Consider the following 15,109-nt stretch of genomic DNA (forward strand, 5'->3'; position numbering starts at 1 on the left):
CACACTCACACCTAGGACCAATTTAGAGTGTCCAATCCACCTAAAGAATGTCTTTGGGATGTGGGAGGAAACTGGAGCACCCGGAGGAAACCCATGTGACCACAGGGAGGGCATGCAGACTCCACACAGAAGGAATACATATAACATTAAAAATAACAACAATAATGTTATTAAAAACTGTAAAGAAAACTAATACTTGATATGATTCTTCTTCAAGACTGGCTTTAAGGAAGCTATCTCATTTAAGCCTTTGCCTTGATCTGCACATAGTTTAATGATCCATCTAATTTCCCTATTTTCAGTAGTATTCCTAATATCACCTTGTTGTACCACAGGCAGCACTCTATCAATAACCATAAACCTAAAAGAATGTGTAACACTACAACTTAATACATGTTTAGACAGTGCATTATTTACTGAGGATATATGTATATTATACAGGTGTTCCCTCATTTGATCTTTAAACATACGATCGGTCTTGCTGATGTGAAAAGAGTGACATTGTGCACAATAAGCTAAATAAACCACAAGTTGGGTACAACAATCTGCTTCAACATTAAATATATAATTCTGGCCAGTATCTGGATGTAAAAATGAACCAGATGAATCAACAAACTGGCAGAAATTACATTTCAAACAAGGTTTGGTAGAACAAGCCATAATATGTGTCACCTCCCCTCTAGGATAACAAAGTAACCTTTTTAAAGACTTATTATTTCTATAAACAAAACAATGGTTGATCCCCTATAATCTCTCTTATCATCAGGTCAACAGTCAATATACTTCTAATAATTTCAGTTACATCCTTTACATCATTTGTATAAAATGGGGAAGAATTTAACTTTTTAACAGCTTTAGCACAACCATTAGATCCAGCATCAGAGATTTCAGAAAAATATGGTGCCTCTTTAACATGCCTTATCATGGAGACCTGCAATAACATGTCACTGATTTCAACCTTACTATATCCTCTAGTGACAAACTTATCACTCAGAGCAAGTAGTTCTGTTTGCAAACCTTCATCTGATGCATTCAATCTGGATGTCCTTAATCATTTTATTTTACGGTTACATTTTATTGTGCTTGCTGAGCCACAGAATATTAATTCTCATTTCCATTTTCTTTGTTATTTTAACTATAGAAAGGGATTTTTTTGTTTGTTTTACCTTGTATTTGATGATGAACTGTAATATATGACAAAACTGAATACCTGTGCAAAGGCTAATATTACTTTCCTTTAATTTTTTTTTTTTTTTACTATTTTTGTCCTTCAAAGACCACCCATTTCTTGTTGCTTGTCTCTTTAAGCTGACAAGAGTCCAATCCATATTTTCTGATTGATCAAAAAGTTTTTTATTTTGAAAAAAGTCCACTGCATCTTCTAGAGAATTAAAGTTTTCTGACCTTCTGGTAAAAAGATCCTAATTCTGGCTGGAAAAATTAGTTGAGTTTAGCTTCTTTAAGTCTTTTAGGAATGGATACATGCTTTCCTTTTGCTTGTAACAGATGTGGTGTAGTCATTGTCAAACCTGATAGTGTTGTTATTTATATTTATTGGAGAATTAGTCCAAGCAGTCTTTAGTACCAAGTCCTTGTCTTGGCTGGAGAGAGATTTTACAATAACAGATCTTGGGACCAGATGATTTTTCTTCAAAGAAGATGTCGAAAGAGATCTATGGACTTTCTCAATACCAAAAAAGAGAGTTTCTGGTATATTTAGAATTTTAGGCATCCAGTTAGTGAAAAACTGCAGAATATTGTCTCCATCTTCCTTTTCTGGTATTCTGTATATCCTAATATTATTTCTTCTAGATCTACTTTCTCGGTCATCTAGTTTCTCTATAAGCAAAGTATTTTGTTTTAACAGGAATTCTGTGTGATTCTCACTCTCTGCCATTCTGCTTTCCAGGTCATTTAATGTGTCTTCTATTGCTGAGATCTGAAGATTGTTGTTTTATGATCTCTTTTACCATTTCTGTTTGTTTCTTGGAGTCTTCTTTTATATTGACCACTTTGATCTCAATTTTATCAATGTTTTAGAAAGCGCCTGGATACTGCCCATCTTATTTACTGTAGTTCCTCTGCACAGAGTTGTTTCGAGAGGCTCATTCTGTCACAACAGTCAGTAAACCTTCTGACAAGAAAAAATCAAAGGAAAACCATAAAAACTTGATTGCCCTTTCAAATAATTGTCCAAGTTTGTTTAAAAGACTCAAAATGTATAAGAAAATAAGTTTTTGTTAGGTTTGTATAATAAAATCCTGTCAGAAAATAAAACAGAATGAAGACTCTGCACTGTTAGCAGTTTGCTATCTTGACCATGTTCCCCATTACAATTCATTTTGATAGGTTTCAGTTTTTGCAACAGTTTTGCTGTAAGGGTCAAGGGCCTAAATCAAATTTAAAAATAAATTAATTAATAAATAAATTAAATAAATTAATAAATCAATTAAATAAATTCATGTCTAAGATCCTTGCACCTGGCAGATATAACTATGATATGATAGTTGCTTATGTGGGGGTGAATGACTTAGGGGAAATAATCCATATGGGACATGCAGAAACAAATGCCTGAACTCTTTGTGCATGCCACAAATGCAGGCAAGACCCTGAGACTGAGTGGAATCCTCCCTTCACTCCAATCAATGCCTAGGTACAAAGAAAACATGATTGGTTTCAACATTTGGCTAAAAAAGTTGTCATTTTAAAGGTATCCCGATTGTGCGAGCATAGAATGAGATGCCTAGCATTCCTACATGCATTGAAAAGGATGGTCTGCATGGTTTACTATCAACATGTTGAATGTCACAACAATATCTATTCAATTGCTCGAACTGACATGTCAAATTTGGTAATGTTACTTTTACATAAGGTTGGAAATCATCACCTTACTTCCACATTCAAACTTATTTGAAATATCAGAAGGAGACATCAGACCCTCAGGCTGCTGTGATGAAGCTGCCATGGGAACTGTAAGTCTAAAGCACAAGATTTTATGGTTGTGCAGGGGGAGGCAATCCCCCCTGTACCCCCACACCCCCTGCTTGTTATCTCTAAGATCACACAACAGTGAGGAAAAGGGTAAATTTCCCAATCCCCACTATAGTGAGATCTCCAGTCAGAATGTCAACCTCATATTAGTGAATGAACATTAACATTTGCTAATGTAGATTTGAACATTTTCAGATTGACATTATGGAAACTAGGAAACATGCATTCGACCACCCCAGTTTCACATAAGTGCCTTTCCACATTTTGATAGTAAACCAGTCTGCACATCTCATTCAAAGGACTCTTCATACTGGCTAAAGTGTTTGCTGCCTCATAGTGCCTTTTCTAGGCAAAGTTCAGTTAAAGAAAATTCTGATATAGCAAACATATTAGTATCAAAACAGAATCAAATTAGGGAGGCTCTGCTTGATGCCAGCAGTCTAAACAACAAGATGACAAACCTTGAGAAATTCCGGCATATGAAAGGCCTTCTATATAGTAAAATCTGGTTTAAATGCCCAGTAAGTACTTACTACATACCTAAGTTTAGTGTCTACCATGCCTTCAGAGCCAAGGGCAATCATGGAGGTGTATCTATTTTTGTCAGACCATTTTTACCTCTACACAGATTTCTAAGTACACACAAATTGAAATTTTCACATTCCAAAATGCATGAAACAAAATTAACTATACGTTTGTTGATTGTTGCAGAGCTCCTTCCATGACCCCTGAAGTCCATTTCAGGTTCCTAAACATCATGGATGAACTCCACATACATAATAGTGCCATCTTTTGGGAGAAGCTCACAATCCATCAATTGATTGAAGTACCTACATCACTACAGTAGGATATGCTCAGAAGTTTTTAGACCTAATAAATAAAAATTCAAAGAACCAGATTGCTTCTAGCTCAACCAAAGAACAAAAAATTCCCTTCATTCGGTGAGCCATTTTAATAAGTGGCTTTACACAAACTATGAAAAAAACAGTGAGCCAAGTCCATACAGGTAACTTCTTAAAACAGCAAGAATAGTAATTATCCAAAAAAATGGTTAGTTATATTAAGGAAAAGATGGAGGCATGTGCTTTGGAAACTGAACTGTAAAATAAAAACAAATGCTTGAAATGCAGAAGCATGAAGTGAATAAAGGCCCCAGATATTGCATCATTCTTCAAAAAAAAAAAGGAAAAGAAGGAAAAGCTAACCTTGGTGGTTAAAAAAAAAACCAAAAGTGAACTTGTCAACATAAAAATTAAGATGTAGCAATGCAATGATTACTGGGCTATCACATGAAGTAGAAAAGAAAGACTCCATGGATCTTGACTTATAGTATCTGGCATTTTGAGGTCTCTACTGAGTACGAAGATGAATCTAAATTATGCCTATTTGATAGGCAGTAGAGACCCAAAGAACAAGATTCCAAAACAACTACTTTGACATATTTTATACATTCAGCAGATATAGCAGTACTACATGCCATCCAAGCATAAACTCAAGGTCTTGCATAGGACAGATAAATGCACTGTATCATTGAGTCATCTAGAAAACTATTTCTGAAGTGAAAGGTATGAAGTGTGAAGTGGTAAAAAGAACACAGACTGGAAAAATACATATTTTTTCTTGATCCACTTATGTTAACTACTAACAATAATAAGTAGGCCTCTAAAATGTTAGTCCAAGTAAAACATTTATTTTTTTTTAGCAAAATATTCTTATTGGTTGTAACATCAAAAGTTAAAAAAGTGCAGAAAAACAAAAATATTTGTGAGTTCAGTTCATTACACTAAATAAGTATTTGCAATATACTCATATTGTTCATGTTATTCTTTATAAAACATATTTCATCCTTTCACTTCTTGCAGCAGAATGGTTATATATTTCCAAAACTGTTATTCTTTGAAAGAATTGCATTTTTTTTTCTTTTCATTCATTTTTTCCAATGTATTATTCTAATTTCTCTGTTACAGACTTCTTAAAGGACCAACACATTGTAAATATAGATTCAGTTTCTGTCAACCAGTTTCCTGTTAGTATTTTTCTTGCAATAGCAAATATTGTCCAAATAGAAAAGGAACAATTAGGGTCTACAACAAGTGCTTACATGTCATTAGCTCATAGCACACTTGCTTGTTGTTATTTGCTCAAAAATGCTAGTGCTCTGACTCTCTATGACAAACTGAAATGCTGCCAGCCTAGCTATCTGGAATTTTGTAAATAATTATATGTCACTTGAAAATATTAATATGATTTATATAGAAATGTGACACTGCCAACTCAGCTATCTGGAATTTTGTAAATAATCACATAGGTTCATAGGTTCATAGGTAGATACTTGACTTTTGGCCCTGGGGCCTATATAAGCCTAGCCAAAAAAATTCCTTGGCTTTTGCCACCTAAGAAAGTTATTTTCCTGTGCCCCTGTCTAGCAGAGCCACATAAGTGATCTCCAGGGTGAATTTCATTTTCCCTATCCATTTGTTGAAATTTTTCTTAAAAAGGGCTAATGAGCAGCTTTGCTAGATATGAATGGGTAATCTTTTCCAGAGTATGGAAAGTCTCTGGGACAGGAATCTATCCCTCCCACATGTTCTGTGTATTGTGGTGGCAAGGTTTAGATTCCTGAAGTGTGTGGCTCGGAGAGATTGGGTTTTTTTTTAACTGTAGCATGTCCAACAGATCTGGATTTGACATAGCTTTGTATGTTAGCCAGAGATCGCCTCTGAGTGGGCAATTAGCGATGGAGTAGAGCTGGAGTTTTTTGAGGCGGTCTGCATATGGCATCTGTTTGAGGCCAGTAATCATCTTAGTAAGGTATTTCTGTGGCCTTTCTAGTTGCTGTAGATGTTTTGCAAGGTACATGCCAAACAGAGCATTGTACTCTATAATGGGTCTGATGAGGGATGAGTAGAGAGGAACAATGACCTCTTTTTTTCTGGAGGTGAACCCCTTTGTGATGAGGTGTGCCATGTAGAAGGATTTCCTGACTACTGTGGCAATGTGATTATCAAAGGAGAGACTACTGTCCACCTGTATCCCAAGGTCTTTTATCACACTTTCGTGTTTAGTAGGTTACCGTCTATGTAGTAGTTCATGGGTTCAGTGTTTTTCCCAAAGGGGATGACAATGCACTTCTTGGCATTGAGCTTGAGGCCATGACTTTGACACCAAGCATCAGTCTCAATGAGGCCCCTTTGTAGAATGCCCACATCATTAGGCAATTCTATTTTGGCACCTAGTTTGCAGTCATCTGTGAACTTCATTAGCCAAAGACCTGCTGTATTAGCCTGGACCTCTGAGAAGTAGATGCCAAACAGGAGAGTTCCCAGGACCGAGCCCTGTGGTACTCCACTTATCACTGGTCTGAAGTTGGATTTGGAGTTGGCTACTTTCACTGTGTGGGTTCTGTCAGTGAGCCTGCTGGCCACCCATCTTGTGACATAGGGATTTATGCCCAATTTAGTGAGTTTATCGATAATTCCGGATTGGAGGGATGGTGTTGAAAGCCTGTGTGCACCACCTTACCCTCGTCCACGGCTCTGGTGACTGCTTCAAAGAAGTCAACAAGGTTTAGAAGACATGACCTACCTTTTACAACCCCAAACTGAGTGGGTCCAGAGTTTTGGGGTTACCTATGTCCTTGTTTATAAGCACCAAGATGATACGTTCTATGGCCTTACAGACCAGGCTCATCAGGCTAATGGGGTGGTAGTTCACGGGGTCTGTGGTGGCACCCCTTTTGTGGAGTGGGATAACCATTGCTGTGTGCCATTCAGTAGGCACAAAACCTGAAGTGAGGCTATGATTGAACATGGTACTTAGGTGGGGTGCCAGTTTGTTCTGTAGCTCATGCAGAACGCAGCCTGGGATGTTGTCAGGTTCCATAGATGTTGTGTTCTTGGCTTTGAAGAGTGCGGTCTTTACTTGTGCAGCCATGATTACAGGGGCTTTGCATTCATCCTATATAGTGATGAGCCCTTTGGGGGGGTGAGGGGGGGTGAAGTTTGCACTGAACCTATCTGCCAGGATGTTGCCAATATCAGTTGGTTCTGTATATCTAGTGCCATTGTGCTGTAGCTCAGGGCAGATCTGAGTGTTGCCATTGAGATTCTTGACATAGTTGTAGAATGCTTTGTGGTTGTCTTTAGAATCAGTGGTGATTTTATTTTCATAACTAGCTTTGGAGGATTTTATGAGGGATCTCAGCTTCTTACTGAGGCTGACCAGGGAGTTCCTGCAATCAGAGGATTTTACTCTTTTTTGCAACACCTTCTTCCTTCTGTTGTACAGTTTGTTTATGGCAGGGGACCACCAGATTGACTTCCTTTTTTTGGAGGATAGCATCTTAGTTCTGTTGGGGATGGCACGATCCATGCACTTATGTATGTGCTTATACAGTGCATTTATATAGTATTCAGCAGTTGTACCTCTATTTTCCATCTGCATGGGTGTCATGAAGCTTGCCAGTTCTGTCTTAAGAAGCATGAAGATGGCTTTGGAAAAGTTTTTTACGGTGGTTTCCTTAATGGGGGGTGGGGGTGAGATATTGATATCTAGGGTGATTAGCTTGTGGTTGGATCTGACCAGCGAGGAGTCGACCTCTGGCATGTAACATCAGTTGCCAATATTGGTAATGACCAGGTCTAGGATATTGCTGCCCCTGGTCGGGGTATGGACAAGCTGATCTAGGTTGTTGGAATTTATGAACTGCAGAAAGCGATGAGTTAGTACATGAGTAGTTTTCCCAGTTGATGGTGGGGTAGTTGAAATCGCCCATTATTAGGGTATTGGGCTTTACCTTAATAATACCCAGTATGTCAAAAAATGTGGAGTGGGCATCCTGGGGCATGGTGGGGGATCTGTAACAAGCTACAACCTGGATTGTAGTCTTGCTCAGTGTTAGTTGCACTTGGATAATTTTGAATGCATTATGTTGAGTAACTAGCCTGGAGATGTGGATATCCTTAATGAATATGGACACACCTCCTCCTTTAGTGTTTCAGTCCAGGTTAGGAGGCCGAGAGGTGTGGTGTGAGTTATAGCCTGGTAATGCAGGGGTGCTCTCTGGAGCCTTGAACCAGGTCTCGGTCACTGTACAGATGTCGATGTTTTCCATTTTAAGGAGTGACTCGAGTGAGTGCATTTTGAGGTTTAGACTTTTAGCACTGAGTAGCATTACCCTCGGATTTTGCTTCCTTATACCTACTACCATGGTGAGTTTGTCATTTGAACCTCGCCTAAAAAGGCACTATAGTGGTAGAAAGAGCCTTAGCCAGTATCTGGAATCCCAGGGGCGACAGGGGCAGGCCATCTCTGGCAAAGCATCGTGGCCTGTCGATCATGTCGTCCCAGGCAGACAGACACTGGATCCCCTTAGAATGACACCCGAAGCTTAGCCAGTTGTTGAAGTCAATCATTTTGTCCTTGTATTGTGGTATCATTGTGGGAGATGGCAGGATGCTATTCAGGGCTAGGGTCATACCTGCCTGGGCTACATGGTCCGAGAGCTCCTCCATGTCTCTTTTCATGTAGTCCAGGGAGGTTACATCTCAGGGCATTCACCCCAACATGGACAATGACAGAGTCATATTTCTACTTGTTGTGGAGTGACCTGAGTGCTTGCATTATGTGGTGGATCCTGGCACCCAACAGGCAGCTAACAGTAACTTTCTCCTTGTTTAGCCTGGTGAGTGGGACATAAGTGTGCCTGACTACAGAGTCACCTATGACTAGTGTGTTGGGTACATTTGTTTGCCTTATGGGCTGAGGTTGAGTGTCACATTGATTTTGTTGGACTTTGTGTCATTTGAGTAGTGTTGGTAGATGGTGGTTGCTTGCTGTTGTTTGGGCAGATTTTTATTGAGAGCCTCCATGAATGTAGGTGCATATTTTGTTACTATGTGTGAGTTTAGGTGGTGTAGGTTTTGATGGACAATATGTTGAGTGTGGCAGGTGTTTATCTTCTTCTATTGACTGTCTGGTACAGTCTTAATTGGAGAGAGCTTGGCTTTCAGTTTGGCTGTATAAGTGCATCTCTCACAGGTTGCAGTGTTGGGTGATAGGAGGAGAGCATTGTCAGTGTACATGAGGCAATTACTACATTGCCCCAAGATGCCTAGATTCATCAGGTGGACATGGGAAAATACCGTGAGCTGATCCTTAGACATGCCTGGATAGGTACTTATTAATTTAAGTACTAAAACTGTTTTCCTCCTAACAAGTGAGGAAAGTTGAGTGCTGCAGTAATTTGTAGATTATTTAGTGCTTGCAATGAGTTTTGAACAAGTGCTGAGCACAAAGAAACAGTTTTGAGTGCTAAAACAAGAAAATTGGCTAGTTCTAAGGGAAAATTAGAAGAGCAGACTTTCTGACACTGGAAATAGTTTAACCCTAGACAAATGGCGCTGCACAATGCACAAAACCGCACAAACATGGGTTTTTAAACAGAAAGATGAAAGAGAATGAAATATCCCAAAATGGCCACTAAAACTACAGCTTCTGAGCTGAAACCACTCCTCCAGTAACAGATAGGCTGCTCAAAGCTCACCACTCTCACTGATGAACAGAGAAGCTTCCTTCTATCTTAGCAAGCTCTGGGCAACACATGAACTACAAAACAGCACAGAATTCAGCAAAATCTGAAAACCAGACTCTGCTGGTTATAGAAAGGTGGGAAATGAGTAGAGAGATATGATTTTTTTTTGTTTTTGTTTTTTCAAAAAATAAAACAGATACAGTAAAACAAACACTTTTAAAGCAGAAAAATGGATATCACACTTGAGTGTGATGACATTGCTGACGAAAATGCTGTGGTCCAGTTTAAGGCATTTTGTTGTTTTTTGTGTGTTCATTAAAGTTGGTTTGCTACCTGGTAAACCCTCCAGTGCCTTGTTTTTTGGTTATTTGTTTGTATTTGGGCACTTTTTCCCCATTCTTTTCGTTTATTAGTTGAAAAACACTTACAAAATATCAGTTAAAGTGAAAACAGTATCAGAATTAAAAGAAAACAGTTAAAATAAGTTTCAAAGTTAATAAAAATGCTCAGAATAGTGTGGCTAGCAAAAATAAGCAATAAAAAGCAAAACAGAGGTACTTAATCCACTCAACGTTTCCCTTTTCTCTCTTTGCTGCTGTAGAACACTGCAGGACACCCAGGCAGAATCTTGCTGAGGTAATACAAGCACAAAAACTGAGCAAGCACAGGTTTTTAATCAGAAAGATGAAAGGGATAGAAAAAGCCCAAAATGGCCAATAAAACTACAGCTTCTGAGCTGAAACCACTCCTCCAGTAACATATAGGCTGCTCAAAGCTCACCACTCTCACAGATGAACATAAATGATTTCTTCTATCTTAACAAGGTCTGGGAAACATAGAAACTTCAAAACATCCCAGAATTCTGCAAAATCTGAAAACAGGACTCTACTGGTTATAGAAAGGCAGGAAACAAGTAAAGAGATATGATTTTTTTTTCAAAAATTAAAACAGATACAGTAAAGTAAACACTTTTAAAGCAGAAAAATGGCTATTGCACTAGAGTGTGTAGCCCTCAAAAGTTCAACAGTTGAAAAACACTTAAAAATGATCAGTTAAAGTGCAAACAGTATCAGAATTCAAAAAACAGTTAGATACGTTGAAAGGTTAATAAAAAATGCTCAGCATAGTGTGGCTAGTGAAAATAAGCAATAAAAAGCAAAACAGAGGAACTTAATCCACTAAAAGTCTAGCTTTTCTCTCTCTGCTGCTGTAGGACTCTGCAGGACAACCATGCAGGATCTTGCTGAAGTAATACAAGTGCAAAAAACATGCAAACATGGGTTTTTAAACAGAAAAGACAGAGAAATAGCCCAAAATGGCCAATAAAACTACAGATTCTGAGCTGAAACCACTCCTCCAGCGACAGATAGGCTGCTAAAAGCTCACCACTATCACCAATGAAAAGAGATGCTTCCTTCTATCTTAGTATGGTCTGGGCAACACAGAAACTGCAAAACAGCCCAGAATTCAGCAAAATCTGAAACCGGACTCTGCTAGTTATAGGAAGGTGGGAAACGAGTAGAGAGATAGGATTTTTTTTTTCAAAAATTAGAACTGATACAGTAATACAAACACTTTTGAGACAGTAAAATAGCTAGTGAACATAGTGTGTAGTCCTCAACAGTTGAAAAACACTTAAAAATGATCAGTTAGACCAGTTTTATAAACTTTAACACAACCACAGGAATAGGGGGAACCAGTTTCAGAACAGATGAGAAAACAGCAATATCAGGAAATATATAAAATAATTCAGTCAGGAAAAAATTAAGACAATGCAGAACTATGAAAAGTGCAAAGAAATATACTTATCAGTGATATATTTCCAGATTGTTTGAGAAACACTACAGTCAGAACACAATGAGAGTCTAACAGTGTATGCAGGAATTTACAAATAGGGACTATTTTTAAATCAGCAAGCCTTGAAACAATCAGATAACACAAAATCTGTTAGACCAGCTTTATAAGCTTTAACACCACCACAGGAATAGGGGAGAACCAGTTTCAGAACAGATGAGAAAACAGCAAACAATGTCAGCAAATATATAAAATAATTCAGTCAGGCAAAAATTAAGACAATGCAGAACTCTGAAAAGTGCCAAGAATCATACTTATCAGCGATATATTTAGAGATTGTTTGAGAAGCACTCCAGTCAGAACACAAAGAGATTCTAATGGTGTATTTTTCATTTGAGAACATTAATATGATCCATAGGCTTGTCTTAAAAATGTAAGAGAACTATATTTTATCTGGATATTAAACTACTGGTGCAGAAGCATGTCTTAAACTATATGTTATGCACTGAGTTTCAAGAATGTAGCTACAGTGTACCCTACTGTAAAAAAAAACAGAAATGTATATAACTGGGAACATATATGTCTAATAGTAGTAGCTGGAACATAGAGAGTTAACTTGCAAGCACTCAAGAAAATAAGTTGAAATTGTTTACAATTGTGGTATCTCTCAGTTTCAGCAAGAAGACAGGATGTCTACAGCTAGACGTTTTTTTTTTTCTATTTTCCTGGAGAGAAATAATTACTAGGTTTAAAATGTAAAAGTACTTAATTGTTTTACAACTTCCAGTTCTGAGCAAGCAACTGAGAGAGAAGTATTTTTGACACAGAGGTGCCAAATTGTAAGTTACTGTTTGCCTGGGAACTGAGGGCAGGTGACAAGCAGTGATGTCATCTTGCTGACCCAGCAGTAAAGTTTGATGGTAATTTAAAAACTATCTCAGAAAGTGAGTCTGTGCAATTTGTGCTTGGTTTTGGACCTGGCAGGAACATCCACTCATCTGCAATTGTCTCCCTCTGTAAGTAAGACGTAGGGAATAGTATCTCTTAGAGATAGATAGGAATATAGCAAGATTAGCTTAGATGTGTTCTGCATTTATTTGAAACTGTCCTGCAATTTTGTTTTAAAATGTTTCTATGATTTTGAGCTCTGTAATAACTGTATTGAGTATTATCTTTATTTTATTATTTATTATTAAATATATTTAAAACTTTTAATTGTGGCTGGTTTGTTTAGAGATATTTAAGTTCTTAGAGTACTTGCATATGTACTTGGTGACACTGTATAGGCCACACCTAAATAGCCTTAAGATTCTTGATCCCACTTACCATTTGGATAACACTATCATTATGCAGTAGAATTGGATACCCTTTGGAAGGGCCTTATAATAGCTAATAAAGAGCTGGTTGGTGGCAATGATAACTACCTTTTAGTTTGGGCAGAAGGGGACATTGCTAGTAAATATGTGCCATCCTTTCCCAGGAGTGTGTGTGTGTGTTTGTGTGTGTGTGTGTGTGTGTGTGTGTGTGTGTGTGTGTGTGTGTGTGTGTGTGTGTGTGTTTGTATATAAATCAAATCTCAAAGTGTGTGTGACAGCTACTTAGGCACGGATACAAAGCACTTGTTGGACAGAGAGGGTGCTGGAGGTTTTAGCTTGATTACTTGGATGAGATCTTAACCCTATAGCTGTGCCATTGAGGAGTCTTATTGGGGATCTGGAGAAAGAGGGTCAAACCAGCCCCTGACTGACTGTGGTCTCCATGTGTTCCTAAGGGAAATTGTACTTTACTGTGTGTGGACTTGTCATCCTCCTGATATGCACATCCCTCACTGGTGCTAGTGGTGAGGATTGAGGCTCCTTGATTACTGGGTCAGTGCAGGATCATCACACTCCCACTAAGTTGATCTTAGTTAACTATTTAGCTCTCCCAACACCTGCACCTACTAAACTGTTTAGTCTTACCAAAGCTCTAACTTTAACCCTAAACCTTCCACACAGTTAATAACTTGAACCTTTGATCCCTGTCAGTAAAATTCCAAACATAAATTACATGATCACTCCCTAACCATAAACTACCTTCCTTCTCCCTAAACCTAAAACTCCCCAGAAGTTCCCTAACCATAAATCTCCCCCTTCTACTCCCAAACACAAAACTCCCTTTTTACTCCTTAACCCTAACCCTCCTCCCAATCTCTCTCCCTATGGCTGCTGCACTTATCTCATCCTAACTCAGTGTGTCCAGGTAATGTGCATGAGCTGTTTGCCTAAATTGATACCCAAGTTTATGTTTGAGTGGCAGCCTTTATAAGCTACACAATGGTCAATCCCTGGCTTGCAGGCAGTGATATTTGAGCCCTTTGAACTCAAACGCTTGAAGAAGAAATTAGAAATTAATAGCTTTTATTCCTGCTAGACCTGGATTATTATTTACAATCATATTTTTATAAACTTAAATTGTTTGCTTATAATGCTTGGGTAGTTGCTTGCATTTTCTCCCAGTAATTTCCACATTTTGTCCAGTAAACAAAAATTATGTTACCAATCTGCATGTATATTTTCTTTACATCTTTAACATATACAACTGTTTTTATTTTTCTGATTATAGCTATTTATGTGGAGTATAAAATATTCTATTAAAGAATGTTTTATATATATATATATATATATATATATATATATATATATATATATATATATATACTGTATATACTCTCCAAAATAATGAGGTCAAAGTGAACTTAATAGAGCTTAACATTCATTTTTCTGTTAATTCTATTTTCTCCACTTTTAAGTACTTGTGTTCAATAGTTATGTATTAAATATAAATCTTGCTCTCATCACTTTATATACATTAGATATTATAGATTTATTACCATTACTTACATAATTTACAATATTTATGTAGTATAATAATTGTGGGTGTTCTTTTAAGGAGGTTCTTTTAAGGAAGATCCACCAAGAAACCAGGAAGCAAAGCACAAAACCAAAAATACAGTCAGAATGAAGGCAAGGAAGGAGAAAATTGCACCAAATGAATTAAAAGTTTAGTATAAAACACAATAAAATAAAAGCTTTCATCCTGGTAGTCCCAGGACTTCTTCAGGTAACTTCAAACAAATATGTCTCATTAAAAAAAAAATTGCTTAAGTCACATAATTCAATAGCAGCTTAAACTACTATAGTGGACGCATGTTTAAATGATTATATACTCAAGAGAATTCCACCAAAACACAATTATTTCCCTTTAAGTACTGACCCACAATGTAAACAAATTAGCCAGGAAAAATATGTCAGGAATCTATCTTTCCCATATAAAACTTCATTTAGTACTGTTTTTAATATCGACAGTGACCTTATGAGATGGATACTTAATAAGAATCATTATAGAGGATGGCATTATAGAGGATGACAGAAAGATTTATAGCAAATTAGGGGACCAACCCATTGTTGTTTATAAGAAAGGGTATACCTTAAAAACATTCTTGAAAGATCCACAAACCAATTTGATACCAGCAGTACTCTTAGGGGCATGAGGAAGTGTGGGCATTGTTGTTACTGTAAGTACATGCAGATAGGCAAACAAAGTCTAATTAATAATAGACCATGTGGCATAAAGGGTAGCTTTAATTGTCAATCAAAAGGAGTTATGCATGTGGCGTTGTGTCATTAATGCCAATGCTATTATATAGGAAAAACTGAAGGCTCTCTTAAAGAGCAAATTTATGAACATTTATATGACATTAGAAAGCAAAAATGCAGTAACACATTGGTTATACACATTTCACTGTACCCG

This window comes from Protopterus annectens, chromosome 9.part0 (assembly GCF_019279795.1).
Source record: "Protopterus annectens isolate FY-2018-M chromosome 9.part0, PAN1.0, whole genome shotgun sequence".
Lineage (NCBI taxonomy): Eukaryota > Metazoa > Chordata > Ceratodontiformes > Protopteridae > Protopterus > Protopterus annectens.